Source organism: Tamandua tetradactyla, chromosome 5 (genome assembly GCF_023851605.1).
Source record: "Tamandua tetradactyla isolate mTamTet1 chromosome 5, mTamTet1.pri, whole genome shotgun sequence".
Lineage (NCBI taxonomy): Eukaryota > Metazoa > Chordata > Mammalia > Pilosa > Myrmecophagidae > Tamandua > Tamandua tetradactyla.
In genome coordinates, this window is record NC_135331.1 from 186,543,297 (window position 1) to 186,566,239 (window position 22,943).

The 22,943-nt window shown below is 41.9% G+C and overlaps 1 long non-coding RNA gene across 2 annotated transcripts in view; it reads right to left on the reverse strand.

Moving 5' to 3' along the window:
- LOC143682930 (uncharacterized) overlaps window positions 1-7,564 on the reverse strand; it is a 38,417-nt gene extending 30,853 nt beyond the window's left edge. The window contains exons 1-2 of one of the 2 annotated variants that reach the window (XR_013175369.1): window positions 7,249-7,564; window positions 6,741-6,837 (exon numbers count right to left, since the gene is read on the reverse strand). This is a non-coding gene — a long non-coding RNA (uncharacterized LOC143682930). The remainder of the gene's footprint in view (window positions 1-6,740; window positions 6,838-7,248) is intronic. The other variant, XR_013175370.1, reaches the window with a different exon arrangement.
- Window positions 7,565-22,943: the final 15,379 nt, after the last annotated feature.

Genomic DNA, 22,943 nt, shown 5'->3' on the forward strand with positions numbered 1-22,943 from the left:
GTGCACAAAAAACTTACACATGAATGTTTATAGAAACTTTATTCACAAATACCAAAAACTGGAAAAACCAAGATATCCTTCAATAAGTAACTGGATAAACAAAATGTGGTACATGCATACAATGTAATATTATTCAGTGATCAAAAGAAATGAGTTATCAAACCACTGAGGAACCTTAAATGCTTATGGCTAAGTAAAAGAAGCCAGTCTGAAAATTCTGCACACTGTGTGATTCCAACTATTTGGATTTCCAGAAAAGGCAAAACCATGGAGACTAGAAAAAGATCAGTGGTTGCTGGGATTTGGTGAGGGAGAGAGGAAACGGCAGAACAAAGGTGATTTTTAGAGCAGTAAAACTTCAGTAAGATAAGCAATAGTAGGGCATTATGCTTTTGTCAAATGCCACAGAACTGCCCAACACAAAGAATGGAGACCAATATAAACTATGGATTTAGTTAATAATAACATATCAATGTTAGTTAACCATTTGTAACAATTGTACCACACTAAAGTAAGATGTTAATAAAACATAATAATAATAATAAAGTAAATTAAAATATTTTTTAAATAATAGGGGCAACTGTGGGGCATGTGCAGGGGGTTGGAGGGTGGCAAGAGGGAGTATATGGATCTCTCTGTACTATCTGCTCAAGTTTTCTGTAAACCTAAAACTCCTCTCAAAAAATGAAGTCTATTACTTGAAAAACATAAACAAACAAAAATGAATGGGGAAGAAGTAGGATAGAGGGCTTGAAGAGAAGGATGAAGTTTTACATTGCTACTGTGAAACAAGATTTATAGGTAGAACTGTTGGAGAGTAACAAACGGCAATCTGTAATGAAGGCTAATTTGTGTTAGGAGTTCATATATGGACTGTCGGAGTTCTTAGAGTCTATCAGGTTCATGAAGGGGCAAAACTTTGGGTTGGACCTGAGAAGGGCAGGGCTATGGAATTGGGAGAGCAGCATGGACAAAGGCACAGTGATAAAATTGGGCCTACTGGAGCCTACAGGAAGAGTGGCCAAATGGAGCAAAATGGAGCCTGCATTTGGGTAGGAGGGAGTGGGGGCCAGGAAGGCAGCAATAATCCTGAGCATCCTTGGCCACTTCATACAGTGCCCCTGGCACCATTTTGCCTTAAAGTCTCTCAACTTTGTGCTTAGACACTTTCCATTTTAAATTCACATTATCTTACTATACCACTATCACTTCTTCTCTTTAGTTTGATGTCTACCCCTCTTCCAGTCACCCTGACGTTAGGAAAGACTTTGACTCAGGTTATCCTTCCCATCCCAGGGCCTGAATTTGCCCTGGTGATCTCCTTCCCCATGTAGTGGTCTTTGATCGCCTCACCTCCAGGAATTTTCACCTGTCCACTTCCCCAGTCAATTCCAACTGTTACCCCATCAGCCTTGGCCAACTGAAATTTAAATTTTCAATATCCCACCTTTGTTACCTTCATGTGAAATAGTTAGCATAACTGAAATCCAAGATAAAAATTGTTCCAAATAATTGTACTTAATTAAGTGAATCCTTTCATTTGTCCCTAATACTGTCTCATCCATGTGCTTCAATATTTATATATTTTGAATAATAGTATCAGTAGAATTCTGCCAATTATACTTTATAATTTAATATTATGCCAGACTTTTTAAGAACGATTTTACCTCATAATTTCCTTCATTCCCATATACTTTCTCTGGAATAATATGCATTAACACTTAGTGTTCATTTTTCCACTCCTTTTTTTATGCACTTACGAATATATAAACAAATATATGGGGTTTGGGGAGGGTATTGTTTTTATAATTAACCATACATAGTGGCTATATCTCCAGGGCAATACATGTGAATTTAACTCATTCTTTTAAATAGCTGCATAATATCACATGGAATGGATATATCATAATTGACTCAGTATTCCCCTAATGAAGTGTATTCAAGGTATTTCCTTTTAATATTAGATATATTTTAGCATCACATAAAAAGATTATAATATATATCTTTAATCATATATTTTTTCATACTGGTTATTCTATTTCTGTCAGATAGATTTCAGAGAGTAAGATTTCTGATATAAGATATTTATATACCTTTAATTTTGATAAATATTTCCAGATTACATTTTTAATTAATTTTTTTGAAAAATATGACAACAAAGAAACACAAACATTCTTAACATATGATCATTCTGTTCTACATATATAATCAGCAATTCACAAATCATCACATAGTTGCATATTCATCATCGTTTTTTAGAATATTTGCATTAATTCAGAAAAAGAAATAAAAAGACAAAAGAAAAAAGTTCACACATACCATATCCCTTACCCCTCCTTTTCATTGGTCACTAGCATTTCAATCTAAGTTTATTCTAACATTCGTTCCCCCATTATTTATTTTTATTCCATATGTTTTACTCTTCTGTTGATAAGGTAGATAAAAGGAGCATCAGACACAAGGTTTTCACATCCAGATTACATTTTAAAAGATTATTGCTTTTCACATTCCCACTGGCAGCAAGTTAGAGTGTCCTTTTTCATCATCTTTTCAGCCAATGGATATTATAGTCCTTGAAATTTTGTGCCCATCAGGTAGGTGAAATATTTGCATCAGTTAGGTAGACTCAGCTCCATATAATGGATAATGCAACTAAAAGAAACTTAAGCACTAAGGGATTTATTATCTCACATAATATCCCAGAGTAAGTGTGGCTCAAAGATGTCATCAAACATGAGTACTGGCTCAACATCTACTTGCCATCCTTAGGGCTGGCAATATCTCCCCTCATAGTTACAAAATGGCTGCAGCCATTCCAGCATCTGATGAGAAGAGGATCTCTTTCCTCTCATATGTCTCTGAATGTTAGACAGAAAAATATGCCTGGGAAGCCCCACAAGAGACTTCCTTTCCCCAAGGTTGAGTGACATGCCCATGCCTAAACTGACAAGGGGAATTAGCCCTTCATGACTGGCTTAGACCAGTGGTTCTCAAAGTGTCACTTCTAGACTTGCAGCATCCACTTGACCTGGGAACTAGAAATACAAATTCTCAAGCCTTACCCCATCCTGAATGAATGGAAAATTCACTCTCATTCTTTTGGTTTTCTCTAAGTTCACAACTTCCTTTACTTCTACCTGTTTGACTCTCATACTGCCAGTGCTCTTCTTTTTCTCTATTGGGCCCTTCCTGAGAAAATTCTTTCTGACTAGACTCTACCCCATTAAAATCACTTTACTTTCACCAGTAGTCCAGTCTCTAATAATAGAGACCACCTCCCCACAAACCTTAACTCCTGTCTCAACCCTGTAATTTACCTTTTCTGGAACTCCTGAGAATAGCTAAAAAAAAATTATTCAACTGTAAAGGACTGGAGAGACCATCATTATTTTTTGTTTCAAAACTCATCTGTTATCTAAAATGCTGCTGGAAAAACTTCCCACTTTAGCGCTTGCTAATTTCCCATGGTGACTGTATTAGTTTGCTAAAGTTGCTAGAATGCAATATACCGGAAATGGAATCGCTTTTAAAAAGGAAATTTATTAAGTTGAAAGTTCAGAGTTCAAAGGCTATAAAAATGTCCAGACTAAGGCATCCAGAGCAAAATACCTTGATTCAAGAAAGGCTGATGGGTCCGGAACATCTCTGTCAGCTGGTAATGCACATGGTGACATCTCCTAGCTTTCTCTCCAGGCTTCTCCTTTCAAAAGAATTCCCTGGGGGGCATTTTTCTTCTGCATCTCCAAAGGTCACTGGTTGTGTGGGCTCCGTCTGCTCTTTCCAAAATGGTTCCCTCTTGAAGGACTCCTGTAAGCTACCCCACCTTGAATGGGTGGAGGCACATCTCCATGAAAACCATCTAATCAAAGGTCCCACCCACAACTATGTGGGTCACATCTCCATGGAAACAACTTAATAAAAAGATCCCACCTGTGATAGTTAGGTTCAGTTGTCAACTTGGGCATGCATTACATACATGATGTACAATCCATAGCTCACAGTGTCATCATATAGTTGTGTATTCCACACCATGATCATTTTTTTGAACATTTGCATCACTTCAGAAAAAGAAATAAAAAACTCATATATACTATACACCTCACACCTCCCTCTCATTGACCACTGGTATTTTCATCTACCCAATTTATTTTAACCTTTTTTTTCTCTATTATTTGTTTATTTTTATCCATATGTTTTACTCATCTGTCCATACCCTAGATAAAAGGAGCATCAGATACAAGGTTTTCACAATCAAACAGTCACATTGTAAAAGCTATATCTTTATATAATCATCTTCAAGAAACATGGCTACTGGAACACAGCTCTACAGTTCAGGTGCTTCCCTCCAGCCAATCCAATACACCATAAACTAAAAAGGGGATATCTATATAATGCATAAGAATAACCTCCAGAATAACCTCTTGATTCTGTTTGAAATCTCTTAGCCACTGACACTTAATTTTGTCTCATTTCTCTCTTCCCCCTTTTGGTCAAGAAGGTTTCCTCAATCCCTTGATGCTGGTTCCCATCTCATTCCAGGATTTCTGTTCCTCCTTGCCAGGGAGGTTTACACCTCTGGGAGTCATGTCTCACATGGTGGCAGGGGAGGGCAGTGAGTTCACTTGCAGAGTCGGGTTTAGAGAGAGAGGCCACATCTGAGCAACAAGAGAGGTTCTCTAGGGTTGACACTTAGGCCTAATTTTAAGTAGGCTTAGCCTATCCTTTGCAGGAATAAGTTTCAAAGGGGTGAACCCCAAGATCCAGGGCTTGGCCTATTGATTTGGTTGTTCCCACTGCTTGTGAGAATATCAGAAATTCTCCAAATGGGGAAGTTCAATGGTGTCCCCTCTCTCCCCATTTCCCTAAATGGACTTTGCAAATACTTCTTTATTCACTGTTCAGATCTCTCTGGGGTTTATCGGGGCATCACACTAACCTGGACAAACCAACAAAATCTCATGCCCTATTCAGAATTTCATGTACTTATGGTGTTAACTAAACTGACCATACAAGTTAAATTAGGAAATGCTCTGCCCAAAATATTAATTTTTGCACCAAGTAAACATTTCTCTGTTTAGTCTCACAGAGAACTTGAAGTTTTAAACATGGATGATATCCTACATTTGTTTTTGATTCAGCTTCCTGTCTGTATTAGTTTCCCATTGTTGCTGTAACATATAACCGCAAACTTGGTGACTTGCAGCACAATGGATATGCTGTTAGAGTTCTGGGGGTAGACCAAAATTGCTTTCGCTGGGCTAAATTCTTATGCATTATATAGATATCCCCTTTTTAGTTTATCTTGTATTGGAGTGGCTGGAAGGAAGTACCTGAACTGTAGAGAAATTCCTTCTAGACGCTCTGAGGGGAGAATCTGTTTCCTTGCCATTTTTATCTTCTGAAGGCTGCATGCATTGGCTCATGGCTCCTTGTTCTCAGCATTCCAATTTCTTGCTTCCATTGTCCCATCTCCTACAATTAATTCTAATCTCTTGCCTCCCTCTCATAAGGACCCTTGTAATTACATTGGGCCCACATGGATAATCTAGAATAATCTCCCCATTTCAAGATCCTTAACTTAATCACATCTACAAAGTCCCTTTAAGCATGCACAGTAACATATTCACAGGTTTGGGGGTTATGACTTGGACACCTTTGTCCTATTCTGTGTACCACACTCTGTCTCTTCCCGAATTTTGTTCAATTGAGTCCTTTCTGCTCTCCTCCATCCTCAACATTTCCCTCTCGGCCGGATTCATTCTCTCAGCCTGTAAACCTTCTTAAACCTCTCCCATTTTATAGAATATTCTCTACTTCTCTTCTTCTGCCACTTGCTCTCATACCCTTCATCATCAAATTCCTTGAAGTTGGAATCTATTCCTATTGCCAACACTTGCAGTATAATTTCTCTGCCTATCATTCTCCCAAAATGGTTCTTCCTTAGATTGTTTACAAATGTCTTTATAATTGCCATACTCAAGCGATGTGCATTTCAGCTTTATCAATAGATGATATTGGACGTAGTTGACTTCATTCCTGCCACACTTTCCTACCGTGATGTTGGCACTCTCTGGGTTTTGTCTGCTCTACAACCTCATTCTTAAATCTCGTTTTTCACACTTCCTTAGCTCTCTGCTCAAACATCAGTCCTTTAGGTACTGTCATTCACCCTCTTTTCTTTTATATGGTGATCTATTTGGATGATCTTATTCACTCCCTAATTCTATACATTGCCTATGAAAAGATGACTCCAAAATTTTAACTTCTGAGGAATACCTATCCACCTGCCTGCTAGGCACCTCCCCATTTGTGCCCTAAAGGCATCTGAAACTTAGCAGATCTAAGTCGGAATGCTGAATTTCCTTTCCTCCCTCAGTTATTAGTATTTTGGTCATCTGAACCAGGCTAGAGACTCCCTCTCAAATCCACACTGTTACCCCCTACATTTAATTGCCCCCCGTTGTGGCAGAGCAGGGGCTAGTTGCTTACTCAGCATCTATTTCAGACTCTTTCTACTGCTCCTTCCTGTCCTGAAAAGGCTTAAAAACTAAAAAATGACATTTCCCAGATGCCCTTTGTTCTAGTTTGCTAGCTGCTGGAATGCAATATACCAGAAACAGGATGGCTATTAAAAAGGGGAATTTAATAAGTTTCTAGTTTACAGTTCTAAGGCCAAGAAAATGCCCCAATTAAAACAAGTCTATAGAAATGTCCAATCAAAGGCATCCAGAGAAAGATACCTTGGTTCAAGAAGGCCAATGGTGATGTTGAACGTTTCTCTCTCAGCTGGAAGGGCACATGGCGAACATGGCGGCGTCTGCTGGTTTTCTCATGGCTCTACAAAAAAAGACTCTCTCCAAAATGTTTCCTCTTTTAAAGGATTCCAGAAAGCAACTTTACCTTCAGTGGGTGGAGACACATCTCCATGGAAGTCATCTAATCAAAAGTTACCACCCACAATTGGCTGGGTCACATCTCCATGGGAACAATCAAAATGCTCCCACCCAGAATTAATGAATGAGGATTAAAGGACATGGCTTTTCTGGGCTCCACCACAGATTCAAACAAGCACACCCTTGAAACTAGAAATCTGATTGTTATTTAGGTTCCACCAACTGGATAGGTGCATGAGATTTGATGTCAAATTGAACTTAGAATGGAGAGAAGCTGGTCACAGGTATCCACTTAGCTGCTGCACATTAAAACAGACCACATGGCCAGCAATTTTCAGATTTGTCATATACTCACAGTGTTATGTCTGTGCTCTTGACAGCCCACTTCTGATTTGTAACATTACGAACCATTCCTGGGAGTTCAGCCTCTAATCTTATTCTTCATCTTCTCAAAATTCTGCCAGTCATTTATACCCTGCTTTGAAAAAAAATTCTCTTTTGCTGCAACTGGCCAGAGTGGAATTTGTTTTTAGTAACTGAATCCTCAGAGATATAGCTACAAAATTATATGGATATTTGTGTTGATTTCAAATTGCTATGTACCCCAGAAAAGCCATGTTCTTCTAATCCGGTCTTGTGGGGGCAGACCTACCGTTGGGTGGGACCTATTGTTTATATTGTTTCCATGGAGATGTGACCCCACCTATTCAAGGTGAGCCTTAACCTGCTTCCCGGAGTCCTTTAAGAGGAGGACGATTTGGAGAGAACACAGACATTTTTAGATGCAGAAGGAAATGCCTTAGGAGAGCCAGAAGCCGTTTGAAAGCAAAAGCTGGGAGAGAAGTACAAGGGACATTGCCATGCGCCATCCCTACGTGGCAGGGAAACCCCAGACATGATCAGCCTTTTTTTTTTTTAACATATTTTATTGTGAAATATAATATATATACAAAAAAGCAATACATTTCAAAGTACATTGTAACAAGTAGTTATAGAACAGATTTCAGAGTTGGGTATGATTACAATTCCACAACTTTGGGTTTTCCTTCTAGCTGCTCTAGGACATTGGAGACTAAAAGAAATATCAATATAATGATTCAGCAGTTATGCTCATTTGTTAAATCCTATCTTGTTTGTTATAACTCCTCCTTCTACTCTGATACTTCTCCCAATCTTTAGGGGTTTTTGGGCTATGCCCATTCTAACTTTTTTATGTTGGAAAGGGGTGTCAATAATATGTGATAAGGGAATGGAACTAGTTGATGTTCTGGAGAGGCTGGCCCCTCTGGATTTCAGGACTTATCTGGCCTAGAAACCCATCAGGAGGTTGTAGGTTGTGGAAAGTAATCATAGAATCTCAGATAAAGCCCTAGGTGTTCTTTAGGGTGGACAGGAATGGTTTTCGTTGGGATTTGACAAACCATGATAAATAGCAATATCTAGCTGAAGCTAGTGTAAGAATAGCCTCCAAAATAACCGCCTCACTCTATTTGAACTCTCTTAGCCACTGATACTTTATTTTCTTACATTTCTTTCCACCCTTTTGGTCAGGAAGGTGATGTCAGTCCCATGGTGCCAGGGCCAGGCTCATCCCTGGGAGTCATGTCCCACGTGGTGAAGGAGACTTTCACCCCTGGATGTTATGTCCCACGTAGCAGGGAGTGTAATAATTTTACTTCCAGAGTTAGGCTTAGAGAGAGAGGGAGAGAGAGAGCCCACATCTGAGCCACAGAAGTTTTCTGGAAGTAACTCTTAGGCATAACTATAACTAAACTTAGCTTCTCTACTACAGAAATAGTTTTCACAAGAGCAAGCTTATGAAATCAAGGCTTGGCCTATTGACTTGGGAGTCCCCAATGTTTGAAACAGTATCAGAGATTTCTCCGATAGTAAAGTTTAATAACTCCATATTTTTCTCCCATTCCTCAAGGGACTTTGCAAATACTTTTTAATTATTTCATCAACATACTCTGGGATGTATCCAGGTATTACATTAAGTTATACAGAATCACAAGCCCTCATTCTGATTCTGGGCTTTATGAGCTTGGATTGTTTAAATGAGCTATCCAGACAGGTTGAATTAGATTATGTGCTACAGAAAGTTTAGGTTTTGGACAACCTAAACCTCTCTTCCTCTGGTCTCATACAGTAAGTGAAGTCCTAAAATACCAATAATAACATCCTTACCCCTGTATTCTGATTTACCTTAGTCCTGACTGGATCAATTTCATTCTTATCTCTAATTGAAGCCTGATTTCATTTTGGTTTTTTTTAACAGTGTATATAGCAATGTTGGCTTTCAGAGTTATAGAACTCCAACTTAGAGTCTTCGGTGTCACAGGTAGCCAGAGTTCTAGGGAGATACCAGGTTATACATGTTTAGCACAGCTTCTTGAAATACAGAAATAGCATTACTAGCTATTTAATCTAGCTCCAGATTAAATGTGACTGCGGTAAGAGCTAATAATTTAGGCCCCAATTTTTTCATAAGTATTTTCTAAAAGGAGCCATACATATTTTTTCTTTTGTTTCTGGCTTATTTGGCACCACATCATTTCCCCAGGTTTCATCCACCTTGTTGCATGCCTCACGACTTAGTTCTTTTCTTTAACTGTACAATATTCCATCATACGTATACCCCACAGTTCCCCATTCTAATTCTCAATGAATGTATCCTTCAGCCACCTCCTTCTATTGGACATCATATATAATACCCACAGTCAATAATCCATGTCTCTATTGGAGTGGCTAGAGGGAAGTACCTGAGACTATTGAGCTGTATTCAGTAGCCTTGATTCTTGAAGATGATTGTATAAAGATATGACATTTACAATGTGACTGTGGGATTGTGAAAACCTCGTGTCTGATGCTCCTTTTATCCAGGGTATGGACAGATGAGTAAAATAAGTAAATAAATAATAGGGGGAAAAAGGGTAAAATAAATGGGATGGATTGAAATACTAGTAGTCAATGAGAGGGAGGAATAAGGGGTATGGTATGTATGAGTTTTTTCTTTTTTCTTTTTATTCTTTTTCTGAAGTGATACGAATGTTCTAAAACTGATCATGGTGATGAATACACAACTATGTGATGATATTGTGAGCCACTGATTGTATACCATGTATGGACTGTATGTTTTGTGAAGATTTGTCAATAAAAATATTTTTTTAAAAGCTAGGAAAAACAAAGCAAAACAAAACAATCCCTGTCTCACATTCTCCTTACTTGGTTGTATAATCATTAACACTCTCAATTTTAGACACCTTCTATTGCACCAAAGAGAAAAATAACTGCTAAACACATCTGCGCCAAATAGAAAATCCAAACCTCCCCTTAACTCTTGTCCTCCCCACCCCCCGAGTTATTTACCCCTGTTATTGCTTGTGGTACTGTCGATGTCTTCCTGTTAAACATGCAAACATGCATAGCATGTAATAGTAGTTTTCCCCTCTACCCCTTATTATTTACCTTGTATAAGATTCATACATTTGAAGTAGTTCATGCAAGAAATTATTTATATTTCTAGTGTTAATTGGTGGAACACATGGCTCTATACAACCCCTTTCAATCATGTTCACCTTCAATATAGTAATGTTACTTATAGACTCACTAAGGAACTGCTTTCACTTCTGTCCATTCCCCTAAATTTATGTTCTACCTTTTTAGCTAACCATTCACCCATCTCTAGCTTCTGTGTTTCTCTAAGTCCCTTATATTCTGTGTTATAAGCTTCTGAGTTTACCTTTACCAAGGTCATGATAGTGAAATCATACAGTATCTATCCTTTTGTGTCTGGCTTATTTAACTCAGCATTATGTCCTCAAGGTTCATCCACTGTGTCATATGCTTCAGAACATCACTTTTGTCTTACTGCTGCATAATATTCCATCACGTGTATATACCACATTTTGTTAATCCACTCATCTGTTGATGGGCACTTGGATTGTTTCCATCTTTTGACAATTGTGAATAATGCTGCTATGAACATCGGTGTGCAAATCTCTATTTGTGTTACTGCTTTCAGCTCTTCTGGGTATATACCAAGTAGTGCTATTGCTGGATCATAGGGCAACTCAATATTTAGTTTCCTAAGGAACTGCCAAACTGTCTTCCATAGCAGCTGTACCATTATATATTGCCAGCAGCAGTGCATAAGTGTTCCAATTTCCCCGCATTGTCTCCAAAATTTGTAGTTTCCTCTTTGTTTAATAGCAACCATTCTTATAGGTGTGAGGTGATATCTCATTGAAGTCTTGATCTGCATTTCCCTTATAGCTAATAAAACTGAGCATCTCTTCATGAGCTTTTAGCCACCTGTATTTGCTCTTCATAAAATTTTTAGCTTATATTATAATTGGGTTGTTTGTTCTTTTGTTGTTGAGGTGTACCATTTCTTTATGTATACAAGATATCAAACCTTTATCCAATACATGAGTTCCAAATATTTTCTCCCATTGAGTTGGCTGCTTCTTCACCTTTTTGACAAAGTCTTTGAAGCCACATAAGCATTTGATTTTAAGGAATTCCCATTTATCTATTTTTTCCTTTCATTGCTTATGCTTTGGGTGTAAAGTTTAGGAAGCTACCTCCTATTACTAGATCTTGAAGATGTTTCCCTATATTTTCTTCTAGGAGTTTTATCGTACTGGTTCTTATATTTAGGTCTTTGATCTGCTTTGAGTTATTTTTTGTATAGGGTATAAGGTAAGGAATCTCTTTCATTCTTTTGGCTATTGATATCCTGTTCTCCCAGGTCCGTTTATTGGAAAGACTGTTTTGTCCCAGTTAAGCAGATTTGGGGACCCTGTGAAGACCAATGACCCTATATTTGGTGGTCTATCTATGAACTCTAGATTCAATTCCATTGGTCAATACTTTGTGCCAGTACCATGCTCTTTTGACCACTGTGGCTTTGTCATAAGTTTTAAAATCTCAAAGTTTTAACCTGTATCTTTAAATTGCTGAGTTTAGGGCGGGCCACAGTGGCTCAGCAGGTAAGAATGCTTGCCTGCCAAGCCCGAGGACCCGGGTTTGATTCCCGGTGCCTGCCCATGTAAAAAAAAAAAAAAAACAAGAATAAATTGGTGAGTTTATTCCATTAACATTCAAAGTTGCTACTGTAAAGGCATTTCTTGAATCTACCACCTTATCCTTTGATTTTCATTTGTCAGATCTATATATTCTTTTCCCTCTTTTTCTTTTTATCCTTTAAATCATCCTTATTGATACTCTTCAATTCTAGACCTCCTCCAGACCTCCTTCTCCTGTCTTTCTTTTTTTTTTTTTTTTTCAGTTGACAGAATTTTCTTCAGTATTTCTTGTAGGGCTGGTCTCTTGCTAACAAATTCTCTCAGCCTTTATCTGTCTATGAAAATTTTTAATTTTCCCTCACTTTTGAAAGACAATTTGGTTGGGTAAAGAATTCTTTGCTAGAAGACTTTCTTTTTCAGGATCTTAAATATATCATTCTACTGCTTTCTCACCTCCGTGGTGCCCATTGAGTAGTCCAAACTGAGTCTTATGTGGTTTCCCTTGTATGTGGTGAGTCACTTTTCTCTTGCCGCTTTTAGGACATTCTGTTTCTCTTTAACATTTGGCAAACTCATTAGTATGTGTCTTTGTAAAGCTTATTTGGATTTATTCTATTTAGTGTTCATTGGGCTTCTTTGATTTGCATATTTTTTATTTTATTAGGGTTGGGAAGTTTTCCCCCCTGTCTCCTCAGCTACTCTTCCTAGCCCTTTACTCTTCTCTTTTCCTTCTGGGACACCAATGATTCTTATATCTGTGTGCCCCATGTGGTCCGTCATTTCCCTGAGATCCAATTCAAATTTCTGTATCAATTCCAGAGTCCTCTGCTCCCAAAGTGCGCTGTTCCCAGCCAATTCCTTTGCAGACTTCAGGGTCCAGCTCTACTATTTCCTTTTCTGTTGAACCTTCCTTGACTCACCCTTTGCCTCTGACAGAAATGGACCCTCTCTTTTTGTAGACCGCACTGCTACTCACCTGCTCCCCTGGCTGCTTCCCGAGACTTTACTTAAATCAGAAACCATGGATATTCATGGTTGTATATCTGTGCCTGCCCAGGACCTAGTCCACATGGTAGAGATGACCAAATAAATGTTTGTGAAATGAAAACACAAACTACAGAAAAAGAAGAAAACAGGAGAGTGGAAATTTCATCTCATCTATCAGCAAACATTTACCAAGTGACTTCTAAACAAGATGCTTGGAAGTGATGGTGAACAAGACGTTCTTTCTAAGAGCTTAACAATCTGGTTGGGGAGGTAGTTAAAAAAAAACAAATACACAAAATGTAGATAAAATAATGACAACTGGTAATAAGTGCTGTGGAAATAGGTAAGGAGCAGAACAAGAGCTGAAGCTCGGGTTACTAAAGGGAATTTCAGTTAGGAGGAACAAAGTTAAACCTGTATGTACTGAAGCTCAGAAGGGACAGCTCAGTAGAGGTTGGCCATTTGTAAGGTTCCTTCTAGGTGCCCCTGTCTAGCCTTACTCCTCTCACTGAGGCTCACCATCCTCAGAGCACAGGCCTTCCCCAGACTGCATGAACTTCACCTCTTCTGGGTTAAACCCACCACCCCAGCTTCAGAATCAGGTGCCCTTCTCCCTTCCCCAAACCTGAATTCCCATCTAGAATTGGGCCCTGGAGGTGTCAATAGGACGGGACAGGGTGGGGGCAACCCAAGCCCTGCTCCTCTGAGCTCATCCTCTCTGTGTGGGTTAGTCTGCCTCCCATCCTCCCATGTGTGTGAGACCGCACCTCACTCTCATTCACTCTCTTTCTTTCACAGACATGCACACACTCACATTCACCAAGGCTAAGTATAATTTCCTAGTGTTTAGCCCATAATAAGAAAAGGAACATTTTCCTGAAAGGCTTATATTAGCCAGACTGACTCTCTTGCAGTGGGGAGCTCACGCCTGCTCTTAGGGAGCATCTTCTGTGCCCCCTACATGTGTTCCAGCTGGGGACCCAGAAACAAGGGCACCCCACTTTCAACCCATGAGTGTCCAGTGAGAGTCTTGTCCACCTCAGAAATGGCTTTTGCATCTCCAGCTGTTTCTCTCCTTCTCCCTGTCCCCGTTTCTCTTCCCTGCCATTTATAAGACATGAGTTGTGGTTCTTGCTGCGTCTGGTCCTTGGGTCAGCGGAAATGATACATAACTAGATTCGACAGCCCATGAGAATTCCATGGATGACTCCATTTCCATTCTTTCCCTAGGTCTGGTAGATTAAAGCCTCTTCTGGCAACGACTGTATCTTCTCCTGGTTTTATAACACCAATTGAACGGTGGTTTAAATGTTAAATTAATTTAAATATATATATATAAATGAATAAGACTAAAATAAAGCAGAATAAGAAAAGGGCACAAGTGATTCATCCATCCCAAGTCATGATAGCAGAAAAAAGAATTCAGCATTCTTGTAGCCTCCCTCCTGTTATCATTTAAATGTAAAATAAATAAAGATGGCCACTATAACTTGATCCAAATCCACTTGTACCCAAAATAGCCAAACTTTTTGGTTTCCAGTTAGATAGATCCATTGTAGCTACTCCTTTCCTAAAACAAGACATGGAAATCAAGTTGCTGACAATTGGATGGTGGCTAGAGCCAATTTTGAATTTTATTACATTTCATTCATTTTATTTCTTGTTATGTTGCTGAATCATGTTTTCAGAAATTAAAAACATCAAATGTTTGTTTTCTTCTTTGAGATTTGAAAAATCCCAGGCACTACAGTGTATAAAAATAACCCCTGTCACCTAGCATAGCAATTTCACCCAGTCACTGAAGTTGGAAGCCATGACCCAACTCTGACTCTCCCCTCCATGGCTCTCAGCAAAGGAGATTCCCCTGAGGGTGTTTTTAAGCTGAATGCATCCAAGTGTATCTGGATGGAAACTCAGCGAACGCATCCTCAGGAGCGGTTCCATGTCCTGAGCTGCCCATTTGCCCATGTGAATGCACAAACCCAGAAGCTGCCCCAGCTTAGGGACCAGCCACCGTTTCTCTGCGGGGCCGAGTCAGCCTGCACCATTGCGCCACCAAGTTCAACCCCATGTCCCCAGGCAGCGCCTGTGTCCTTCCCGGCTGAAAGCTTCATTTGTCCTCAGTTCAGCTGAGGCCCAGCAGACAGAGCCCGCTGAGAGACTCCCACTCTTGGAAGGATCCCCTGTGGCCTTGCCCAGGCCACGGGAGGTCAGCGTCTCAGAGGGAACTTTAAAAAAGGAGGCAGGCACGGGTCTGTCCATAAAAGGATCTCTTTGAGGTTGAGTGAAAAAACCCAGCAATGCGTTTTGTGTTCCCAGTTCGTTGCTCTGGAACGAGGCCGCCTGAGCTGAGGCCTGAGCAGCTCCTGCTGGAGGAGGGCCACGGAGGCCGTTTTCACAGGACCCTCCGCTGCCACTGCTGACCCCCAGGCCGTCGGAACTGGGGTCGGGGTGGCCACCTCCCGCCCCACCCCCAGCCCTGGCCCTAACCCGGGGCGCTGCTGAGCGGTGCAGGGCTCGCCTCCGCCTGCTGCCTCCTGGCCGCCTCACGAAGTCAGGATGCAGGCCAGGGCGCTGGTTTCCGCGGACCAGCACGCCGGAACCCTGACGTTCGCTGAGCCCCACGTGGAGACCTCCCTCCTTTGCCTCCCTTTCCTTGTTCTGGAAAAGTGAAGAAATGCACCCCGCACCCTTCCCCCAAAGAAGCCCTTCCCCTCAGCGTACCTGCTGGTTGGAAGTTCAGTCACAGCTTCCCACGGGCCGACGTCTTGGGCTGCATCCATGAGCATCTCTTCTCTCCCTTTGCCCCCTCCTCCCTGGGGCCAGTGGTCAGCCATGGGTGGTGCTCAGTGCTGGCTGAGTAGCATGGGGGAAGGGCAGGGGAGGGCAAGGTAGTGGGGAGGGGAGGGGGACAAGGGGGAGGGGAGGGGCTGGTGTGCTCTGGCTCCTTCAGGCAGCACCCGCCTCCCAGCCCACCCAAATGTCTCCCCTCCCCTCCCTCCTGCCACCCCCACCAGAGCAACTGGGCCTTAAAAAAGTAGTATTTGAGAGAAGCTAGAGGTTCAAAAATCAAAAAAAGTAAGAAAATGTGACATTAGAAAGGGCTGAAATGTACTGGGTTGGACCAGACTCTTGGGGCCAATCTACCTGCTTTTCTCTAAGCCTTCTTCCCCCTTGTGATGGTATCTGAAATAATATATTCTTTATTCTTTTCCTGCTACACTGTCTGAAATTTAAGTCAAGTCTCCACTCTTAAAAACAAAAAAGAATATCTCTAAGAAAACCTGAATGTGGCACAGAATTTTGTGCTTTGCTTCCATCTCCGTGGGGCAAAAAATGCTACTTTGCCTCTGTCCAGACCCAGTGCCAATATCCCCTTCTCAGTGAAGCCTTCCTAAGGCCCTGAGATATTTCTCTCCTCTCTGAACTCGATACGTGTAATGAGGACTTAGCTTTCACGTGCTCTTTAGCTCCCCTGAGGGAGGGGTGGATGGATTTTAAAGAGCTTCTCCGGGCTCGCAGCGCCAAGAGCCCCTGCGGCTACGTCCAGGTGGGGCAGCTGGAGGAGACCCACACTGGTGATTGCGTGGAAGTAGCTCGCAACTACAGCTCCCTGGAGTTGTGCTCTAAGAAGCCCCGCTTGCCCAGGCCCCGGTCTTGGCTTCCAAGAGGCACCACAGCCAAGGGGAACATAGATTTGGGAGCATGGCCTTTGGAGAGAGCCTCAACAAGACAACTCAGGAGGACAAACAAAAGAACCCCAGCCTCATCCAGTAACACGGGCTTTTGTGGCAACAAGTCTTTATTAAATTCTCTGTCTGCGCTTGTGGAATCTGCACATGTTCTTATTGTTTGTTTAAGCCCGAAGCGGTCTTGTCTCTCTCAGATCGCTGGCGCATCAGACGCTGATGGATGCCAGTTCCTGTTTAGTTGCTGGTCAGATGCTATTTGAGCAAACCACATCTGAGGATGTTGGTGGTGGTGGTGAAGCATCTTTTCAGTCGAATAATGCAAGCCAGCACATTTGGGGAGGTGGAAGGCATGCGTTGGTAGTTCAGAAGGAAGACAAAGAGGAAACAGACGCCAGCTCTGGTGGGAAACAGGAGTGGGATGTGGTGGCCTCACATAGAGACAAAGATCCTGGCAAGTTACCGCAGTGCCAGACAGAGAATCGAGACAGGCGGGGTGGAACCACGCCCCCTCTTTGTCCAACAACTAAGAGAAAATCACAATATTTGCTTTTGCCGTGTTCAACTAAGAGAACTACCAAAAAATGATCCATTTCCCCTCCAAATGTGTTCCAGAACTTCCGCAGGTGAAGACTGTGGAGGATATGTCTGTCCGTAGCTCAAGCTGTTGCATGTTCCTTCCGGGACTTAACTATTTCCCATTGCACTCTTACCAGCTGATTCCTTCCATTTCTGAAAGGCCCCCCTGGAAGTCTTCAAGTTGCTCAGCCACCTTTTTGGCCTTTGAATTCCAGGTCCTTGTTGGTATGCCTACCTCCAGCACCAGGGGTTCGTGCAGCCCTTCAGGATGGCTATGGCCTCCCTCTCTCCTGCCTCGAGTCACCCATGGGGCCATAGGTAGTTGCATGACCCCGCCTGAGGAAGTGGGCTCTACAAGCTCATGGCTTTGTGCAAGTTCCTTTACCAGTTGTTTGTTTTTTGTCTTGATGGAGAAATAGGGAGGGAAGGGTTAAAGTACACCTGGACTTTGCTGCAAAGAGCCCAGACATTTTACAACACACTGAAGACACGAAGGACCTTTTAGGTTTATTGCAAGAATCTTCCAAGCTTGTTGTAAGCCCCCTTCTCTCTTCTTCTCCCTGACATTCCTCGTTCTGAATTTGAGATCAGGCTGGAGAGAGATTTGGAAGCTTTAGAGGATACTTACACAAAACACAGACCAGACGCTCACATTCTGCCACGCAAGCAATATTCTTTCAAAGTTACAAATAAAAAGCTTGGAAAAGGCTTCCATGAAGGAAGAGCTGTTAATGTCCTTCACCTTTGGAAACGTTCAGGTCATGGATTTGACAATAAAGCAGGAGATGTATTCTTTAGACCTGTAATGCCCCTGGCAATCCACAGGAAATGTAGTATGCATTGGGAGCCAAATAATAGATGGAGGGCTCCTCTCAAGCACTCAAGAGGGGCAATCTACAGAATATTTCTCCAACAAAGCCTTGTGTTGTAAAACTCTCGGGTGGTCTTCCACAAAACCCCAAAAGACTCGTGACTTTGGGACATAATAAAACTGAAAGAAAAGAAACCAAATAAAATTCTGCAGAATCATTACATGGTGAGGAGCCAATTTCAGGCTGGGAATCTTAGAGTTGTGCTCTCTGGCTCTCTTTGATTCCACTCTCTCCCCAAGACCCTGAGTTTTGTCCTTTGTAACCACTATCACTGAGGTGCCTTGAGAGAGACTCATTCATTCATTTGTGTGTTCAATTTAGTCAAGAAATGTCTACTTGAGCGCTCACTATTTTAGTGCAGTCACTAGACAGTAGGTTATTTCTCTATTACAAAAGGTGATAGTAGCCAAGACTTATTGAGTGACTACTAATCGCTGTGGCAGTACACGGCATGCATCTCTCGTTTAATCCTCACAGCCCCTCCTACAAAGTAGGTATTATTAGAATTATTTTTATTTTAATTTGCAGAGGAGAAAACTGAGAACCAGATAAGCTAGCTTGCCCATGTACAAGTCTGTAAATGGATGTGTCTGTGATACAAATCCAGGTGACCTGGCCTTGGAGCCCACAATTTGGCCATTACACTACACAAAGGCATGATCACCCTGAGGAACTTCCAGTCTAGTGGAGCAGACAAAGCATGCCTCTGTTAGCTACAGCATAAGGCATTGTGTTATGGGAAACAGGAACTCGGAGGTTCATGAAACAGGGTTTAGAGTGAAATCACCAATGGCTGAGGAAACCACAGTAGCTTTGGAAAGAAGATGGGGTTTGAGTTGTGCCTTTAAGCATAGTTAAGATTTTGGTAACTGTGCCAGTTTGAAAAGGTTTATGTACCCTTGAAAAAGCCATGTTTTAATCCTAATCCCATTTTGTGGGAGTAATGGTTTCTTCTAGGTCGGAAACTTGATTAAGTTATCTCCAAGGAGATGTGACTCAATGAATTGTGGGCATTAAACTTGATTAGATAGAGACATGCCCACCCATTTGGGTGGGTCTTGATTAGTTTACTGGAATCCTGTAAAAGAGGAAACATTTTGGAGAAAGTTGGAGATTCAGAGAGAGCAGAGAAGAATGGCAGAGCCACAAGAAAGCAACAAGAGAATGCCACAGAACCACAAAGCAGAGAGCCCAGTGACTTCTGGAGATGAAGAAGGAAAATGCCTCCTGGGGAGCTGGAGAGGAAGCTAGCAGATGATGCCATATTGGCATGTGCCCTTCCACTTGAGAGAGAAACCCTGAACTTCATTGGCCTTCTTGAATCAAGGTATCTTTCCCTGGATGCCTTAGATTGGACATTTCTATAGACTTGCTTTAATTGGGATTTTCTTAGTCTTAGAACTGTAAACTTGTAACTTATTAAATTTCCCTTTTTAAAAGCCATTTTGTTTCTGGTAAATCTTATTCTGGCAGCCAGCAAACTAAAACAGTAACTGTCTCCTCATCTCAATTCCAGCTGGAATAAAACAGAGCAACTTTTGATTGGTTGACTTTTCCTTATGCTCCAGTCATAGAGTCATTTCTCAGTGCACCCCTGTCCATTTACCCAGTCTTTTAACAAAATGTTTTAAAAGACTTCAGAATTCATCTCATCCTCTGTTCCTCTAGTTGATGCACAGTCTGGCTAACACCAAACGGGAGTGCATCTGCATTAGTCAGGGTTCTCCAGAAAAACAGAACCAATGGGAGAGCTCTGAAAATATAAAGATGTTTCACACAACTGTGGGAATGGAAAATCCAAAATCTGTAGGGCAGGCTGTGAAGCTGGTGGCTTTGATGAAGGGTCTGGATGAACTCCACGAGAGAGGCTCGCTGGCAGATGAAGTAGTGAAAGACTCTCTCTTCATTAAAAGCCTTCAGCTGATTGGATTTTCTCATTTGTGGGAGACACATCTTAGTTGATTGCGGAAGTAATCAACCACAGCTGCAATCAACTGACTGAAGATTTAGTACATCAGCCTTCTGGCTTATCAGCCAGCCACGGAATATCCTTGCAGCAATGGTCAGGCCAGTGTTTGCCTGACCAGACAACTGGGCATCATCACTTGGCCAGGTTGCCACCAGAACCTAATCATCACAGCATCTGTGCTAAATGCTGCCTTCTCCACCTCCACCCTGATAAGGCAGGGTGACATGGTTTGGGGCCATTTCCTCGCACTGCTGGGTTCCGAGGGCTAGATTGGTGCCTGCCTTGGTCTCTGAAGAGGAAACTCACACGGTGTGCCCAAGCATAGGCTAAGAGAACATACTACCATATGACCCACAGTATTTATGAGTATTAAGTGATGGAAAGGAAAGAAGCAGTCTTGGTTAATAAGCAGACCCTCAAGTCTGTGTTTTGGTCCTAAGAAGGATTCATAGTGGAATGAGTCCTAGATCATATCTTCACACAATGGCACTATAGTTGTAAGCCAACACATGGACACACAATGAAACAATGGCACAAGGACTACAGAAGCTGCATGACAACACAGATTACAACTGGAATAGTTGTTCCAAAGAGAGGCATCCTCGCCCCTTAGGTGGGTCATTCACAGAGATTTACACTGGCCTGTTCCCAGAGATTTGAGTTTAAGCAGAAACTTGAAAAATGAGCAGGGTTTTAAGAGGTGGAAAGAAACGTAAAGGATATTTCAGGTAAGAGAATGACATATTTATTTAGCGTTGCTCAAAATGATGTCAGCATTTCTCAAAATGATGTCAATTAGTGTGAAAGAAGGAAGGGCCATTTAAGTGTTCAAGGGGTTAAACTCAAGAAAACTGATATCTTCCCCCACAGGACCTTTCAGAAGTACTAAAATGCTCGTGTTCCCTGTGAGAGAGAAATACAGTACGTAACACTTCTGTATCTTGGATGAGTGTTCCATAAAATACTCTGTTTAGTGGAAAGCTTTTGTTTATAATTCACTCAAACAATAACAATAAATAAAATGTGTTATCACATATAGCATTATGTCTTCAGAGAGATCAGCTTCAGGGCTGCTTGATTCAGTGGCTCAGCTTTGCTAGACGAGAACCGATTTCCTTCCAGATTCCCACCCTGAAACCACAGCTCTGGCAGCGTGCTAGGACTGGCTTTCCTTGTGGTCATGGGGTGGCCAGTAACAGCTACTGGGGCCACCCTGTGACAGAAGTACAGAGCAGACAACCTGGTGATGCTACCATGACCACCAGTTGAACACGTTGAATGGATGGTGTGGCGTGTGGCTGTATCCCAGTAAAATTGCATTAAAGGAAAATAAAAGTAAATGATGTAGTGTTGAGGAGTAAGGTGAGAGAATGTTTCAAGAAGGAACTGTGGCATTTAGGCAGCAGAAAGGTAAGTGAGAAGAATACAAGTGAAAATTTGTTTTATAAGTGTCCATGTACTGCAGTGGAGTTAAACCTCACGATAGCAAAGGAGTCAGCCTCCAGCTGCCTCCCCAGGCAGGGTGAGTAACAAGGGACCAATTCAAGGTTTGCACCCAGGGCAGGCTAGCTTCAAAACACACACACACACCCTCCCCCCTCCTTCCCCCAGCTATTGGTTTACAGAGGAATCATGCCGAAAGCAGCAGCTCCCTGTATCCCCTCCCCCGACCCAGCTTCTCCCGTTACTAACATTTTGCATTCGTGTGCTACATTTGTTAGAATTGATGAAGCAATATTATGATAATTATATTAATAACCAAACTCTATAGTTTACATTAGGCTTCACTCTTTGTTGTATAGTTCTGTAGGCTTGTGAAAAATGGTAGCATATGTACAACATAAAATTTTCCCATTTTAGCTCCTTTCAAGTACACAGTTCAGCAGAAACACATGCTCTCTTAACTTACTCCTCTATCTTCCGGTGAGGAGGAGGACTGAAAAGTGGCAAATGGATTTTGAGACTAGAGCATGCGGTGTCGGTGAGGAGGGGAAGGCACCTGCCCCCAGCGGGGCTGAGAGCAGCGAGGGAGAGACACTCCCAGCCCGACCGCACGGGCTCTGTGGGCAGTCCATCCACCAGCGCCTTTAAAGTCTTGTTAGCAGCTGCCTCATTTAAATCCCATGTTTTCTGATGGTCTTTTTTCTTTTCTGATGCAAGTTCCACACCTTCCCTGCCACTCTTCAGCAGGTCCCAGGCCTGCGTATCGGTATTCTTGTCTTCTGTCACTTTGTCCTCTTCAGACGTCTGCCTGGCTCCAGCTGTGACTGTCCTCACACACTACCTACACGCTGTGCCTTTTGCTCCGTGTTGTTTCATCCTGTGAAACAGGCTTTTTGAGACAGAGTCAACAATCTAGCAGGACAGTTTAGTCACTGAACTCTGTATTTGTAGCTTTTAGCCCAGATCTCCTGACTGCAAACCTTTGGAAATGGAGCCCAGAAATTCCTCTTTCTAAAAGTGCCCTTGCTCAACCCACGCAACCAGCCTGGCATTTGTCCAAGGCCAGCTGTTGGAAGCACAGCTCTAGCTTCCCTGAGTCACTCATCTATTATTTAGACGCCGCTCTTTTCTGGGCATTAGGAGCAAAGCAGAATCACGCTTGACCACGGACGTTCATTACTGCATCTCTCTTGCCTGTAGAGTTGCTTCCTGTGGCTTGGGGACATGGTGGGAAATTATCCGAGGTTGACCCTGCATTTACTGCAATTTAAAAATCATTTCATAATTATATCCTATCTGTCTCCTACACTTCCCTTGTCTGGAGCCCAAATCTCTTTTCACTAAGGGATTCAGTGGCTTGTCTTAGTGCAGAAAGGAACGCTATTGTATAATGGTCTGTTCCGGTAGACACTTAAAACCCAAATGAGTTATCTCTGTCTTTATTCAGTTAGTTAGTCTTCACCATCCTTGCTTGTATTTCA